Genomic DNA, 15,408 nt, shown 5'->3' on the forward strand with positions numbered 1-15,408 from the left:
CTACCTCATTATTTGCACACGTTCAATGTTTGCACTTCAATGAGTAATACTGTGATCTCGGCCTCGCTGATCATCTGACACATAGTCGTGGCAGTTTTTGATTCCTCTCACTTCCTACAAGTCAAAGGTGTGGCCTTGGGCACTGACATGGCTCCCAGTTGTGCATGTCTTTTCGTTGGCTACATGGAAAAGTCCTTGTTCTAAAACTTCTCTGGTACCGCTCCCAACTCTTTCTCTGTTACATCAACAACTGCATTGGTGCATCACTTCCTCCCAGTTTCTCTGTCTTCACTACATTTGTGCTCAAGATGAGGCCATCCATCTCAGAAGATCTGAACTATCCTCCTTTCTGAGAGAATGCGTCTTCTCTTCTACCGTGGAGAGCTTTTGCACATTTCCTCTGACCCAGAATTCTTCTATCGACCCCCACTTCCCTCCAAACAGAACAGAGATAGTTCCCTTACTTTTCACCCTGCTAGTCTCCACATGCAGCACATTATTCCCCATAACTTCTGCCAGATGCAAAGTGATTCCACCACTGGTCACATCTTCCCCTACCCACTCCTTTCTGCCTTCCGCAGGGACCACTCTCTCTGTGACTCCCTGGTCTGCTTGTCCCTCCCCACCCACCCCTCCCTGACCCCTGGCACTTTCCCCTCCAACTGCAGGAGGTGCAAAACTTATTCCTACGCATCCCCCCTCACCACCACACAGGGACCTAAATAGTGCACCTCCTCCATACAGTGCTTCTGATATGGCCTTCTCTACATTGCAAAGAGCAAGAAGAGACGGTGACGAACGTGCAGAGCAGCTGCACGCTGGCTCTCTGGAGCTCCCGGTTGCCAACCTACTTCCACACTGACCTGTCCATTCTCGGCCTTCTCCATTCCCAGGATGAGGTCAAACACCAACCAGAGATATAAAACCTCATATTCCACCTGGGTAGTCTACAACCCAACAGTATGAACATATGAACATTGAATTTCATAATCCCTACCCCCTGTGTTTTCCCCCTTCTCTCCCCTTCTGATCCACCCCTGGTCCTCCCATTCTTGTTCACTTTCCCATACTTCCCTCTAGCCCCCCCACCATCACCCATATTCGCCCCCTTCCCCATCCTGGTTTCATCCACTTATTACCCACACACTTCAACAATTGGTTCCGTATGACCATCTCTCCTTTGAATAGTCCCCATCATCTTCCTTAGATCAGATTCCAGCACTTGTAGCCTTTGTGTTCCTGCTTATCACATTCCAGCCTCTCTCTCTGCCTTCATACTCCCTTCCCCCACCTGGCTACCTGCCTATTGTCCCTCACCCCTCCTCAGTTCACCTATAAGAACATAAGAAACAGGAGCAGGAGTCGGCCATCTGGCCCGTCGAGAATGCTCCGCCATTCAATAAGATCATGGCTGATCTGGTTGTGGACTCAGCTCCACCTACCTGCCTTTTCCCCATAACCCCTAATTCCCTTACTATGTAAATATTTATCTAATTGTGTCTTAAATATATTTAATGAGGTAGCCTCTACTGTTTCCCTGGGCAGAGAATTCCACAGATTCACTACTCTCTGGGAAAAGCAATTTCTCCTCATCTCCATTCTAAATCTATTCCCCCAAATCTTGAGGCTATGTCCCTTGGTTCTAGACTCACATACCAGTGAAAACAACCTTCTTGCCTCTATCTCATCTATCCCTTTCATAATTTTATATGTTTGCACAAAATCCCCTTTCATTCTTCTGAATTCCAGTGAGTACGGTCCCAGACAGCTCAATCTCTCCTCATAGGCGAACCCCCTCATCTCCGAAATCAACCTGGTGAACCTCCTCTGCAACGCCTCCAAAGCCAGTATATCTTTCCTCAAATAAGGAGCCCAGAACTGCATGCAGTACTCCTGGTGCGGCCTCACCAGTACCCTGTACAGTTGCAGCATAACCTCCCTGCTCTTAAATTCAATCCCTCTAACAATGAAGGCCAACATTCCATTTGCCTTCTTGATAACCTGTTTCACCTGCAAACCAGCCTTTTGCGATTCATGCACAAGCACTCCCAAGTCCCTCTGCACAACAGCATGCTGCAATCTTTCACCATTTAAATAATAATCTGATCTTCTATTTTTCTTTCCAAGGTGGATGACCTCACATTTTCCAACATTGTACTCCATCTGCCAGACCCTTACCCACTCACTTAACCTATTTATACAGTATATCTCTGCAGACTCTCTGCATCCTCTGCACAGTTTGCTTTTCCACTCAATTTAGTGCCATCAGCAAACTTAGATATGCTATACTCAGTCCCTTTTTCCAAATCGTTAATGTATATCGTGAACAGTTGCAGGCCCAGCACCGACCCCTGCGGCACCCCGCTCACCACTGATCGCCAGCCAGAGAAACACACATTTATCCCAACTCTCTGCCTTCTATTAGTTAACCAATCCTCTATCTATGTTAATACATTACCCCCAACTCCATGCATCCTTATCTTATGGATAAATCTTTTATGCAACACCTTGTTGGATGCCTTCTGGAAATCCAAATGTACAACATCCACCTGTTCCCCTCTATCCACTGCACTAGTGATATTCTCAAAGAACTCCAGTAAATTTCTCACACAGGACTTGCCCTTCCTGAATCCATGCTGTGTCTGCCTGATGGAACCACTTCTATCCAGATGTCTCGCTATTTCTTCCTTAATGATAGCTTCAAGCATTTTCCTGACTACAGATGTTAAGCTAACTGGCCTATAGTTACCTGCCTTTTGCTTACATCCTTTATTAAACAGTGACACAACATGCACTATCTTCCAATCCGCCAGGACCTGTCCAGAGTCCAGAGAATTTTGATAAATGATCACAAATGTATCTACTATAAGTTCCACCATTTCTTTCAGTACCCTGGGATGCATCCCATCAGGACTAGGGGACTTGTCTACCTTTAGGCCCACCGGTTTTCTCATCACTACCTCTTTAGTGACAGTGATTGCATCGAGGTCCTCACCTCCCATCGCATCCATAACATCTCTCTTTGGCATGTTAGACGTGTCCTCCACTGTGAAGACTGACACTTACCAGCCCCTGTCTCTCCTCTTAATACCGGCTACCATTCTTCTCCACTCTCAGTCCTGATGCAGGGTTTCAACCCAAAGCATCAACAGTTCCTTTCCCTCAGATGCTGCCTGAACCACTGAATTCTTCCAAAAGTTTGTTGGGGTTTTTCTTGCATGTGTGCAGACATACTTGTTCAAAAAAATTTGAAATAGATCTTGAGACCAACCTCACACATACACTGATCATAAGTCAGCACATTGCAAGGACTGAGTGTAATTATGGCTATGCATGAGACCCAATCTCTCCTTTCTCCTCCTTCAGGACATGTTGAAAGCCTAGAATTTTGGTCACAATACCCTGTATCTGGTGCAGGCTCAAAGGAAACTATCATATGCCACAGCATTCCTGCAGGACTTCAGAAACTTCGGCCATGTCCATCAATGAAGTGTACATAACCAACTTTGCTTTCAGTCAATCAACTGCAAATCTGCAAGTAGTTGAGTATCTATATAAATAGTGCAGGTTAGGACAATGCAACAAGATCCTTCCTGCTGCTAAATATCAGGACTCTCATGGATGATTAACATATGGCATTATATGGATTGTCATGGCCTAATTTAGCACTACTAATGTCAGGTTAGCATTTGGATTAATGTTGTATTTAGCCTCAATATTCTGACATGAAAGAGTCATGCATGTACTACTGTACTAACTGGGGTAACGCACAGGAATTTTAATTTGGAAGAGACATATTAAACAGATATATATTACACACAGTATTCATGGATTCAATGCCTTTAATATGCCAAATGATTAATGAAGACATGCTTTTGACCCCCTTCCTCCACATCCCATCCAGCCCCAGCACTCCAATCATGCCTCTGGTGCAAACCACAATGGACAAGATAGATTACCTAAGTATATGCACTTGCAATTAGCACATGTAATTGGGAAAAAGTTAGCATCCATAATTTAGAAATAAGGAAATATTCAGTCCAATTTCTTGTTTCTTTGTGAGTAGTACATCACATAGTTAATTCTTAGAGCTCCAGAACACAGTAAACAGCAGAACCAATTTCAGATGCTGCTTAACTCATAACCACACCATTAACACCCAACATTACATCTTCTAGGACTGATGCATTGTGATATGATGTCCACACCAATGTAATCTTGAATTTGAATCTTTTGGCTGTGGTGGAATTCTCCTTGGTTACTAGATTGGACCAATTAATCATATTGATCCATTAAGCTATCCAACATCCATGTTAGTTGTTCTCATGCTTTCTGCAGTTACGAATGCCATGTAAGGTGGCCAATTCCTCATAAATATTTCAATCCATATTTCTCACTGGAGAAATTACTTCAGACAAGAACATAATTCTTCAAGTATTGTTCATGGACCACATCATTTGCTGCTTTGTATGTTTTTGAATGGGAAGAATTTCTTTGTCTTTTGTTGTACAGAGTTGCTGTGAATGGAGTAGACCCAGTCAAATTGGTTACATTCTCTGTCTTGTTTTCATCCCTAAGATTATCAGTAGATTATTTTGATACTGAAGTTTCTCTGACAGTTAGCTGTTGTGCTTGCAGTCTCTCTAAGGGCTCTTTGTAATTCAGAATGAAATCAAATAAAACAATTTTAATGAAGTTTAAAGAGATGGTGCAGAAACTGGATTAGAGGATTGCAGGTGAGAAGTGCACATCAGAAGTTGAAGACAAGGAAGAATTGCATTATTAATTCACCCTTTATGACCCCAGGACTTTACAAAGCATTTACAGCTAATGTAGTACTTTTGCAATGTAGTCACAGTTGCAACATTGGAAACATGACATCACCCATGCAGGCACCCATAAGTAGAAATATGATAATACTCAGATAATCTGCCACTAGTAATGCCAGTGGATGCCAAATGCAATAATAACCAGCCAACTAGTGATGCCTGTTGAGGGAAAAATATTGTCTAGATCACCAGAGACAATTTCCCTGCCTTCCTTTAAAAGAACACTATGCAGACTTTTATGTTTACCAGAAGCCTGCTGTTTAATGTCTAATCCAAAGCAAAACACTTTTATCAGTGAAAAATCTTCCACAGTACTTCAGTGAAGTATAAGCCAAGACTTCTTTGTGGATCATCTTCAAATGTTTTATTTGAAATATATTTTATTCATAATACAACAAGGAGATGTCATTACTTTCACTCATTTTACTGAGCAATTCAATACACTCACTTACAGTATGTCAGTGTCACTTATGTCTCATCCCCTCGCATTGCATTAGTGAAACATATGAGAGGCTTTTACACAGGGTCCAGCCCTTTAGTGTCAAGTGGCAGCTGAATGCAAAGCTGCAACCTTTTAACTCAGCAATGAGACTGCTATTGGCTGAGTTGTGGCTGAGATTGATCCATGGTGTGTCCTAAATCGACACTCTGGTGAATATTTATCAAATTCATGTGTCTGATGCATCTTCATTCTTTGTCCTCTTGTTCTACCAATAAGAACAGTCTCTGCTCTGTATATACCTTCACGATTTTAAAGATCTCTGTAAGACCTCTCACAGCACTTGGTCTGAAGAGATCAACCCTACCATCATCCATATAAATAGTCCCTAGAAGCAATCCAGAAAACCTCTTCTGCATCCTTCCTAAAGCCATTACATCTTACTTTAATTCTGTTACCTAGAAATGGACTCAATACTTCTCCTGTGGCTGAACAAGTCTTCTATAAAAAATTCTCCATGATTTTTGTTTATATTTGGACCCTCGACATTTGTGATATACATACATATATATAAATGACTTGGATGTGAACATAGGGGTGTGGTAAGTAAGTCTGCAGATTATTTGAAAATTGGTGATGTCAAAAATAGCAAGGTAGGTTGTCTAAGTCTACAGTATGATGTAGGTCAGCTGGAAAATTGGAAAGAGCAATGGCAAATGGAATTTAATCCTGACAAGTATGAGATAATGCATTTTGGAAGGGAAAAAAAGGTAGAACATGCATAGTAAATGGGAAGACCCTAGGGAGTGTTGATAGGCAGATGGACTTTAGGGTACAAACACATAGATAAGGTGGTGAAGAAGGCAAATGGGATGCTTGCCGTTATCAGACATAGTGTAGAATATAAGAGCTGGGATATCATGATACAACTTTATAAAACATTAGTTAGGACACAACTGGAGTATTGTGTGCAGTTCTGCTTGCCATACATTTGGAAGGATGTGACTGCGCAGGATGTTGCATGGACTGGAGCATTTTGGTTATAAGCAGAGACTGGATAGGCTGGGTTTGTTTTTCCTAGAATGAAGAAGACTGAGGTTGACCTTCTAGAGGTATATAAAATTGGGCTGTTGAGGGGGGTAGATTAGGTAGATAGATAAAAAAAAATTGTTTTCCCATGGCGAAGGTGTCTAAGCTAAGTGAAGATGAGAAATAGGAGGTTTAGAGGGGATTTGAGGGGGGAGGATATTTCATACAGAGTGTGGTTGGGGTTGTGGATGCAGTAGGGCCTGTCGCTGTGCTCTGTGACTTCCTTGCACTTCCACCTTTTGCCTCTATTTATAAAGCCCGGGGTCCCAACTCCTTTTTTCTTTGTTTACTTTCTCAACCTGCCCTGTCACTTTCAATGATCCATCCACATACTGCCCCAGATCTGTTTCTATTTTTACCCTACTGAGAATTGTGCTCTTACATTTACATTGCCTATTCTCATTCAGCTCACCAAAATGTAAGGCATCACATTTCTCAGTGTTGTGTTTGATCTGCTACCTGTATGCCCACTGCACCAGTCTGTCTTCATCTTCTTCACATGGATTACCATTCTTCACACCGTTTACTGCCTCCAAGTTTTGTGTCATCTGCAGATTTGGAAATTGTGCTCTGTTTTCTCAAATCCAAGTCATTAATACATACAGTATTATGCAAAGCAGTTTTGCTAACACCAGCCCCTGTGGAACTCCACAAAAAGAACCTTTCACTACAATTCTACTTCTTGCTACTTGGTTGGATTTTTATCCATGGAGCGATTGCTCCATATATTCAATGGTCTTCATTCTTGATGACAAGTCTTTGAACTGATGACAGTGGACCTGAGGTCTTTGGTAATATCTGTCTTGGGCTATAAATGCAGAAGGTGTATTTTCACTATTATAATATAAATCTTTTAGGGACAGTTTCCTCCATGTACTTTAGATGTTGTAGATATTTTGAAGTGGCTACGTTGGAACTACCAATTTACTCTGCATTTGGCAGAAGACATCTTGGAGGTTCAGGGTGGGAATGACAATTTAAGTGAATGTTGAAAGGCTGATGATTTACAATTAGAGTGTCTGATAGACTCACAAAATAGGTTGCACTGCTTTTTTTGTGGAGGTTAGTACTTGAACTGATGTTCATGCTACATAAACCGACTAACCATGTGTTTAAAAAGCAATTCTGGAGGATTTAAAGGGCAGCTTAAAGTTTTGGCACACATTGACATTTAGCTAAACGTTTGAGGAATATTTTTGAAAAATTGCAGGAGACTTTTTGGAATGCTTTGTCATGACCTGACCAAAATTCTGATGATATTTATTCCAGGAATTTTGGATTTCATCACAGTAGAGTACGTGCTGCAGCCTATTGGATATAGGATTCATTGTTTGGTCAGTAACAACTTGTTTGAGTTCCTCGGTCTGCAGGAGAGATGGGAGAACATAGTGGGGACAGGCAGAGTAGTACACACTGTTGCAGGACAGAGTAAAGAGAAGGAAAAGCCACCTTTGCCATGAATACAGAGCATTCCTCCTCAACTGAGAACATCTGAGAAACAACATACACACTTTCTCAATTGTTGAGTGATCTTGAGACACGTTATGTGTCATCTCGGACACTCCACTCCTTCAGTAGAAATAGAATCCAAATATGTTGTTCCATGAAAATGTTGCCTAATTTACACTTGGGTGATAAAGGTGCACCTGCCTGACTTAACATCTCCAGGCAACCTCTCATGATAGTACTCAGCATTCAGGAAAACATTGAATAGTAAATCAAAATTTTCACCAAAGCATGTAACAATTTAGTGCTTGTTTTAACCCTCTTGCTAAAATCTGCCTTTTCCTCTTTACCATTTAATAAAAGGTTTAGTCTTTGGGAAAGAGTGGAAAATAATAAATTCTAAATTGGAGTTCCATACTCACACCACACAGTTAACCTACTCTGGCCAATGCAAGTAGGACAGGGAATTCATCCATCATTACTGTTAACATGTTCATCCATGTATTGAGCATGCAACACTTTTTTTCCTTTTGTGATGCATGGTTCACAAATAGTGGATCAGTGCCTTATACTTGCTCATACTTTCAGGCACAAATTGCCAAAAGAGCTCTGGTTGTCAATGGTTGGAAGTATTTTTTCAATGTTCTATGGTCGACCTTCTACAAAGAGGAAGTGCAAAGGGAGGGACCATAAACCCCTGTTCAGAGACCCAGACATCTTTGTGGATGAGGATGAGAGATGTTATGTCTTCTGTGTCAGACCTTCTGAGCACAGGCAGGGGCCTCAAAGATAGAGATGTAGAGGAGGAGGCAGGGAATAGTGGCTGACATTCCTGCCAAAAGTAAATGGCCCTGGGAGCAATGTGGGAAGAAATTCTGCAGCCTCAACATGATTAGTACTCTAGTACTTAGAGCTCACAAATGCAGCCTAGACACAGATACCATTTCAGAAATCACTCACATACTTCAATTTATGTGGTCACATTCACAAATACCTATTCCACGATAGAAACAAAGGACTTCCAGGAGAATTCCAAGCGCAAACTGGAGGAACAAAACCACATTTTCCACCTTGGAACCTTGCAGCCTAACAGCATGAACATTGAATTCTCCCCACACCCCTTCCCCTCACTCTCCCCCCCTCACCATACTTCTTCTTTCTTGCCTTTCCCAGCCTATCTCTCTTTTTTCTACCCCCTTGTTTTTTCCTCCTTACCTTTGACCCATCCCCCGGTGGATCTGCTCTTCCCCAGCCTCCCTTGCACCTGCCTACCTCTTACCTGCATCTACCTAGCACCACCTTGTGCCTACCCCGTCTCCCCTCTTTTGTCTGCCTATCACTGCTCTGCTTTTCCCTCCTATATATTGGGCTTCCCCTTTCCTATCTTCAGTCCTGAAGAAAGGTGCTGACCTGAAACGTTGACCGCCTGCTTTTCTCCACTGATGCTGCCTGGCCTGCTGAGTTCCTCCAGCATCATAGTGTTTTTCATCCCTATCCCGCTATGGCAGACACTTGTCCAACACACATAGTTCAATCCATCCATCACATACCCATGTCAGAAATGTGTCTATATCCGGTGTCATCATATGGTTAAAGAGCAGTTGTTAGCACCAAGATCAGAGGGTGTAGCCAAGATGGAGGATAACCACACTGCAATCATGTGAGTAGCTGAGAAACAATTTTATGACATGATACATCAAGCACCAATAGAACACAACAAGAAGAACTTTATTTAAAGTAAGAACATTTACTGGACGCAGTATAACGCAACACACAAACCCCTGCAGAAACCAACACAGATACATCCATCTCACTTTGGTAACTGTCATTTTATCTTATTCAGTATCTCAGTCCTTCAGAACGACTCACTTATCTGAAAGTACAGATCAAACAAACATCAGCTCAGTTGCAAGAATCAAACAATGACAACTGTGTCATTAACGTCTTTTATATTTAACTTTCCCATTGTCTTACAGGATAAGGTTATCTGGAATAAGTGTCCATCCCAATAAGCCCTCTAGCAGTGAATCATCCTCACTATGGGCATTAGGTTAATGCAGGCCATGACATCTACTGGTGTGGAGGATGTCATGAGTGTAAAATGCATATACATATTAATGGTCTTTTAAGTACCTCTTCACCTCAGAGTAACACATGTTTTACTTATGAACATGTCCATAACTTTTGTGACAACCCACCAATGCCCATGGGTATGTCAATGATACCTTCTTCACCCTCCTGCCTATATCCATTCCATTCTCCCAGTTACTCTATCTCTGTTGAATCTGCACTGATGACAAGACTTTCAACGGTGGCTCTGATATCCACCATCATGAAGTGCTTCAAGAGGCTGGTCATGGCACTCATTAACTCCAGCCTCCCACACAACCTTGACCCACTGCAATTTGCCTACCGCTGAAAAAGGTCTACAGTGGATGCCATCTCCCTGGCCTGATGCTCATCTCTGGAGCATGTGGACAGTAAAGACACCTACATCAGAATATTACTTATTGCTGCAGCTCTGCCTTCAATGTTATAAATTCCAAGCAATTTCATCAGCAGACTCTGAGACCTGGGACTCAACACCTCCCTCTGCAACTGGATCCTCGACTTCCTGACCAACAGACTGCAATCAGTGAGGAGAGGCAGAAACGCCTCCAGCGCAATTATTCTCAACACTGGTGCCCACAAGGCTGCGTCCTCAGCCCCTACTCTACTCCCTATACACTCATGACTGCATGGCCATATTCTGCTCTAACTCCATCTACAAGTTTACAGATGATACCACTACAGTGGGCTGTATCTCAAATAACAATGAATCAGCATACAGGAAGGAGAGAGAGAGCTTAGTAACATGGTATCATGACAATAACCTTTCCCTCAATGTCAGCAAAGCAAAAGAGCTGGTCATTGACTTCAGGACAGGGCGCGGTGCACACGCTCCTGTCTACATCAATGGTACTGATGTTGAGAGGGTTGAAAGCTTCAAGTTCCTAGGAGTGAACATCACCAAAAGCCTACCCTGGTCCAATCATATGGAGGCCAGGAAAGCTCACCAATGCCTCTACTTCCTCAGGAGGTGAAAGAAATTTGATATGTCCCAGTTGACCCTCCAATTTTTATTGATGCACCATAGAAAGCATTCTATTTGGATGCATCACAGCTTGGTATGGCAACTGCTCTACTCAAGACTGCAAGAAACTGCAGAGAGTTGTGGACACAGCTCAGCACATCATGGAAACCAGCCTCCCCTCCATGGACTCTGTCCATACTTCCTGCTACCTTGGTAAAACATCGGTAAAGTTCACTCCATCCCTCCCCATCTCTGCAACTTAACACACTTATTATCTCACTTTTCCAATTCTCATGGAGTGTCCTTGACCTGAAATGTCAACTGTGATTTGCCCCACTGATGCTACTTGAACTGCTAGTACTTCCCACATTTTCTGATTATAATTTGAATTTCTTGCATTTGAGGTTTTCCTGTTCCAATTCTGTTAATGCATACATTGTCTTTCCTGGGTGCACGCAACATATTTCATTATCATCATGATCTTCTTCTTACCTTTATCATTTTGGAATTTCAGCAGTACACATCCTCACCAAACACTACACACCAACACATTCTGTGCATAGGAGCATCACTCTACAGAAGAGGGTGAAGAGGAGAAAGACAATGTTTTAATGAACCAGCCACTTAGAAACAGCTCAGATACTGGCAATGTAAAAGGTGTGCATGCGTGCTTTGAGGCATTGATTTCATGACACCAGTGTGCTATAATTAAGTCAGGGATCCAGTGTGTCAGTGCTATGGAGGAGTGCTGTGCATTAATTCTGGCTCAAAGGATTTGGAACATAGAACAGTACAACACAGGAACAGGCCCTTTGGCCCACAATGTTGTGCCGAATTAATTAAACTGATAATTAAAAATCTATCCAAACTAATCCCTTCTGCCTACACAAGGTCCATATCCCTCCATGTTCTGCACATACCTGTGCCTATCTAAGAGCTTTGTAAAAGACTCTATCATATTTGCCTCCACTACCACCCCTGGCAGTGCATTCCAGGCACCCACCACTCTCTGTGTGAATAAATTGCCCCGCACATCTCCTTTGAACTTTCCCCTCTCATCTTAAATTCATGCCCTCCAGTATTAAATATTTCAACACTGGGAAAAAGGCTGCCTACTTTATCTATGCCCCTCATAATCTTATAAACTTCTATCAGGTCTCCTCTCAGCCTCCACCGTTCCAGAGAAAACAGCCCAAGTTTGTCCAACCTCTCTTCATAGCACCTGCCCTCTAATCCAGGCAGCATCCTGGTAAACCTCTTCTGCTCCCTCTCCAAACCCTCTGCATCTTTCCTATAATGGGAGCAACCAGAATTGAGTGCAATACTCCAGATGTGACTTGTATGACGATAACAGTAGGCGAGCATATATGCGAAGGTGCTGCAGATTGATGGCCAATGCTTGCACAAAGAATGCCTGACAGCATGTTAGAGATCTCAAGGAGCATAGAGGAGTACATCACCAACCTGTCACAGAACATCATTTCTAGTGTGGAATTGGCTTACGTCTTATTGACAGCTGGCATTGATATACCCACTATGAAATACCTGATGAAAAATGTTTTGTTCTATTGAAACAAAGCCTTCAAGGTCTTCATTTTCAGTGGTGTTTCAGGAATCTCTGGTTGGAAGTCTCTTTGTTGTTGCCTGGAAGGAGAATGTTGTTCTTCTAGAGCACCCAGAAAATGATTACTTCTATTTATTGACTACAGCGCTGCTTTCAATACCATAATTCCAAGAAAACTCATCTTCGAACCCCTCGACCTGGGATTCAACATCTCCCTTTGCAACTTGATCCTTGCCTTCCTAACCAACAGACCTCAATCAGTAACGATAGACAGCAACTCTTCTGCGTTGGTGCCCCACAAGGCTGTATCCTCAGCCCCTGACTTTACTCCTTACACACTCATGACTGCGTGGCCAGATTCTGCTCTAACTCCATCTACAAGTTTGTAGATGACACCACTGTAGTGGGCTGACTCTCAAACAACAATGTCAGAATACAGGAAGGAGACAGAGAACCCAGTGACATGGTGTCACAACAACAACCTTTCCCTCAATGTCAACAAAACAAAAGAGCTGGTCATTGACTTCAGGAAGTGGGGTGGTGCACATGCTCCTGTTTACATCAACGGTGCTGAGGTCAAGATGATTGAGAGCATCAAGTTCATAGATGTAAGCATCACCAATTGCTTGTCCTGGTCCAACCACATTGACACCATGGCCAAGAATGTGCTCTGGTGCCCCTACTTCCTCAGGAGGCTAAGGAAATTTGGCATGTCCCTGTTGACCCATTAATTGAAACAGAATTTCCTCAGATCTTCCCTGTACCTTTTACGAGGGCAGACCTGCAGGTGGTGCAGCTGTCTCTCAGCTCCAGCAACCCAGGTCCAAGCCTGCACCACCAGTGCTGCCTGCGTGCAGTTCCACATTCTCCCTGTGACTATGTGGGTTTTCCCCAAGTGCTCCGGTTTTCTCTCATATTTGAAAGACATGCTAACTGGTAGGTTAATTGGCCACACTGCAAATTACCACTTAGCAGAGGTGGCAGGTTGGAAAATCAGGGGTGCGTCAAAGGAACTGAATGAGAGAATCAGTTACAGGAAAAAAGTCGGGGAATGGGATTTCTCTGAAAGTTAGCATCAGTTCAATGGATTGAATGGCCTCCTATGTCATAAGGAGATATGCATGAATTATATATTCCATAATAAAACAATTCCTTCTGTCCATTCATATTGTGCATGCTTTTTTTATGATCCATACAATTGAATTGAAGTGCCAAAATGATTGTTAAACATTATCTAAACTTTTGTATATGATTGGCACACATTCTGAAATTAAATCGCTGACTTCCATCCAGTTAAGAACTATGCAGCATTAATATCAATCAGTATCCAAGGCATGTCTTACATTGTTGCTGTAACTATGGATCATGTACACACAAACGGAAGGAATGGTAAGTTTCTTGAGTAGAGAGGCAGAGAAAGATGAAGACACATTTACCTAGGCCACAGAACAATGCTTGTCTATACTACTGTTGGACAGTTCCTGACTGAAGACAACCATGGAATTTTTTTTGATGGACTAAATGTCTCTGAGGTTTGAGATATAGGTATGGCAGCCCAACAACTCTGATGCTTCCCCAGAACATCTATCATTGAATCCACAATGTCTTATTGCCCAAAGGAGAAACCCGGGTACAGGTAGTTCTGCTGTAACACAACAGTTATGTCCATAAGAAACTTTGCATTTTTGAAAGTCGTGTTACAGCAGAACAGGCTTTAGATGCCTTCAAAGCAGTTTTAAAAAGGTTTTCCAAACATCATCGCATTGTGACCAGTGTGGCCCGTGTAATGCAAATAGTGTTCCTTAATCCACCTATCGTGTTATAATCAATTCGCGTTACAGAAACACGCATTTTTGCAGAACTACTTGTACTCACTCCTATATTCATCCCATTACTCCAGATAATAAGTCAGCAATCACCTGCACACTACTTGATGATAGGGTTCTCATTGAGAACCACCTCTGCAAGACTCCCACTGGAGTGACAGACTATGACATTAAAATGGTTCATCGTATGCAACTCTTGAAATTACATGTGGGCACTATTCATAACTGTTCTAAAAGACCTAAACTTATTGCATATTGTGTATGATGCAAAATCCCTCCCAAAAAAAAACTTTTGTGAGTTCCCATTACACTGTCATTTTCTAAGTTTGAATTTCCAGACTAAGTTTCTTTATTTAATATTTAGGATTCACAATGGTACTTTGTCTTCATTTCACAAGTTTATCACTCTCTTTTAAGATTCCTTGGTTTATGATGCTGGGAGTGCTAGAAGTTTAGAATTTTAAACTAATGCAAGCTTTTAATGGAACTGGCAGGGATCAGACTGTTGAGACTAGAAGTCAAAGTAGGTATGACTCAGTTGGCAGTCAGTTCTGGATGTGTAATTCAATGTTCTCCAAAGCAATTATCCACTCTGCTAATTCCTTTGGTTTTCAGCATTGAAGGCTTGGTCCCTTGATATAAAAAGCAGAGTATCTTTAACACTTACCTTGTATAGGTATTGCTGTTGTTGACCTCTGTGTCACATCAATACGTCTGTTTTTCCCAATACTTTTGCCTGTTTACTGTGATGTTTGTTCTAATCAATAATTAATCAAGTAAGGACATTTTTTTAAATTCTGCTCACTCATTCCACTTTCCAAGAAAAGAAAAAAAATGCTAAAGTTTTCTCTGTCTTTACTGACAAGCATTAAAGTAAAATCACTTACTTATTTTCAGAGTGGTTGTTGACAAATCAATTATTAATTGCTTCATTGAACCTTCTAAGTGCTGAAATAGTGATCGTAAAGATGGAGTCAATTTAAACTAAGTTAAAAATGTTTATTAACATTTTAATTTCACGATGTCCTCATAACGATTACATTATAGATATTTTATTAATAGGGAGGACATTGGTAAATTATAAATAAGACTTAACCTGAACTATGATAGGTGCCAGTAAAGTAATCCGCACTAATCCAGTA

The 15,408-nt window shown here is 41.9% G+C and overlaps 1 long non-coding RNA gene across 1 annotated transcript; it reads right to left on the reverse strand.

Moving 5' to 3' along the window:
* Window positions 1-9,516: 9,516 nt before the first annotated feature.
* On the reverse strand, window positions 9,517-14,999 carry LOC127576293 (uncharacterized). The gene is made up of 3 exons (XR_007957209.1): window positions 14,934-14,999; window positions 11,369-11,449; window positions 9,517-9,676 (listed from the first exon to the last, which is right to left on the reverse strand). It is a non-coding gene; the product is annotated as an uncharacterized LOC127576293 (long non-coding RNA).
* Between the last annotated feature and the right edge of the window lie 409 nt (window positions 15,000-15,408).

Source organism: Pristis pectinata, chromosome 11 (genome assembly GCF_009764475.1).
Source record: "Pristis pectinata isolate sPriPec2 chromosome 11, sPriPec2.1.pri, whole genome shotgun sequence".
In the NCBI taxonomy this organism is placed as follows: domain Eukaryota; kingdom Metazoa; phylum Chordata; class Chondrichthyes; order Rhinopristiformes; family Pristidae; genus Pristis; species Pristis pectinata.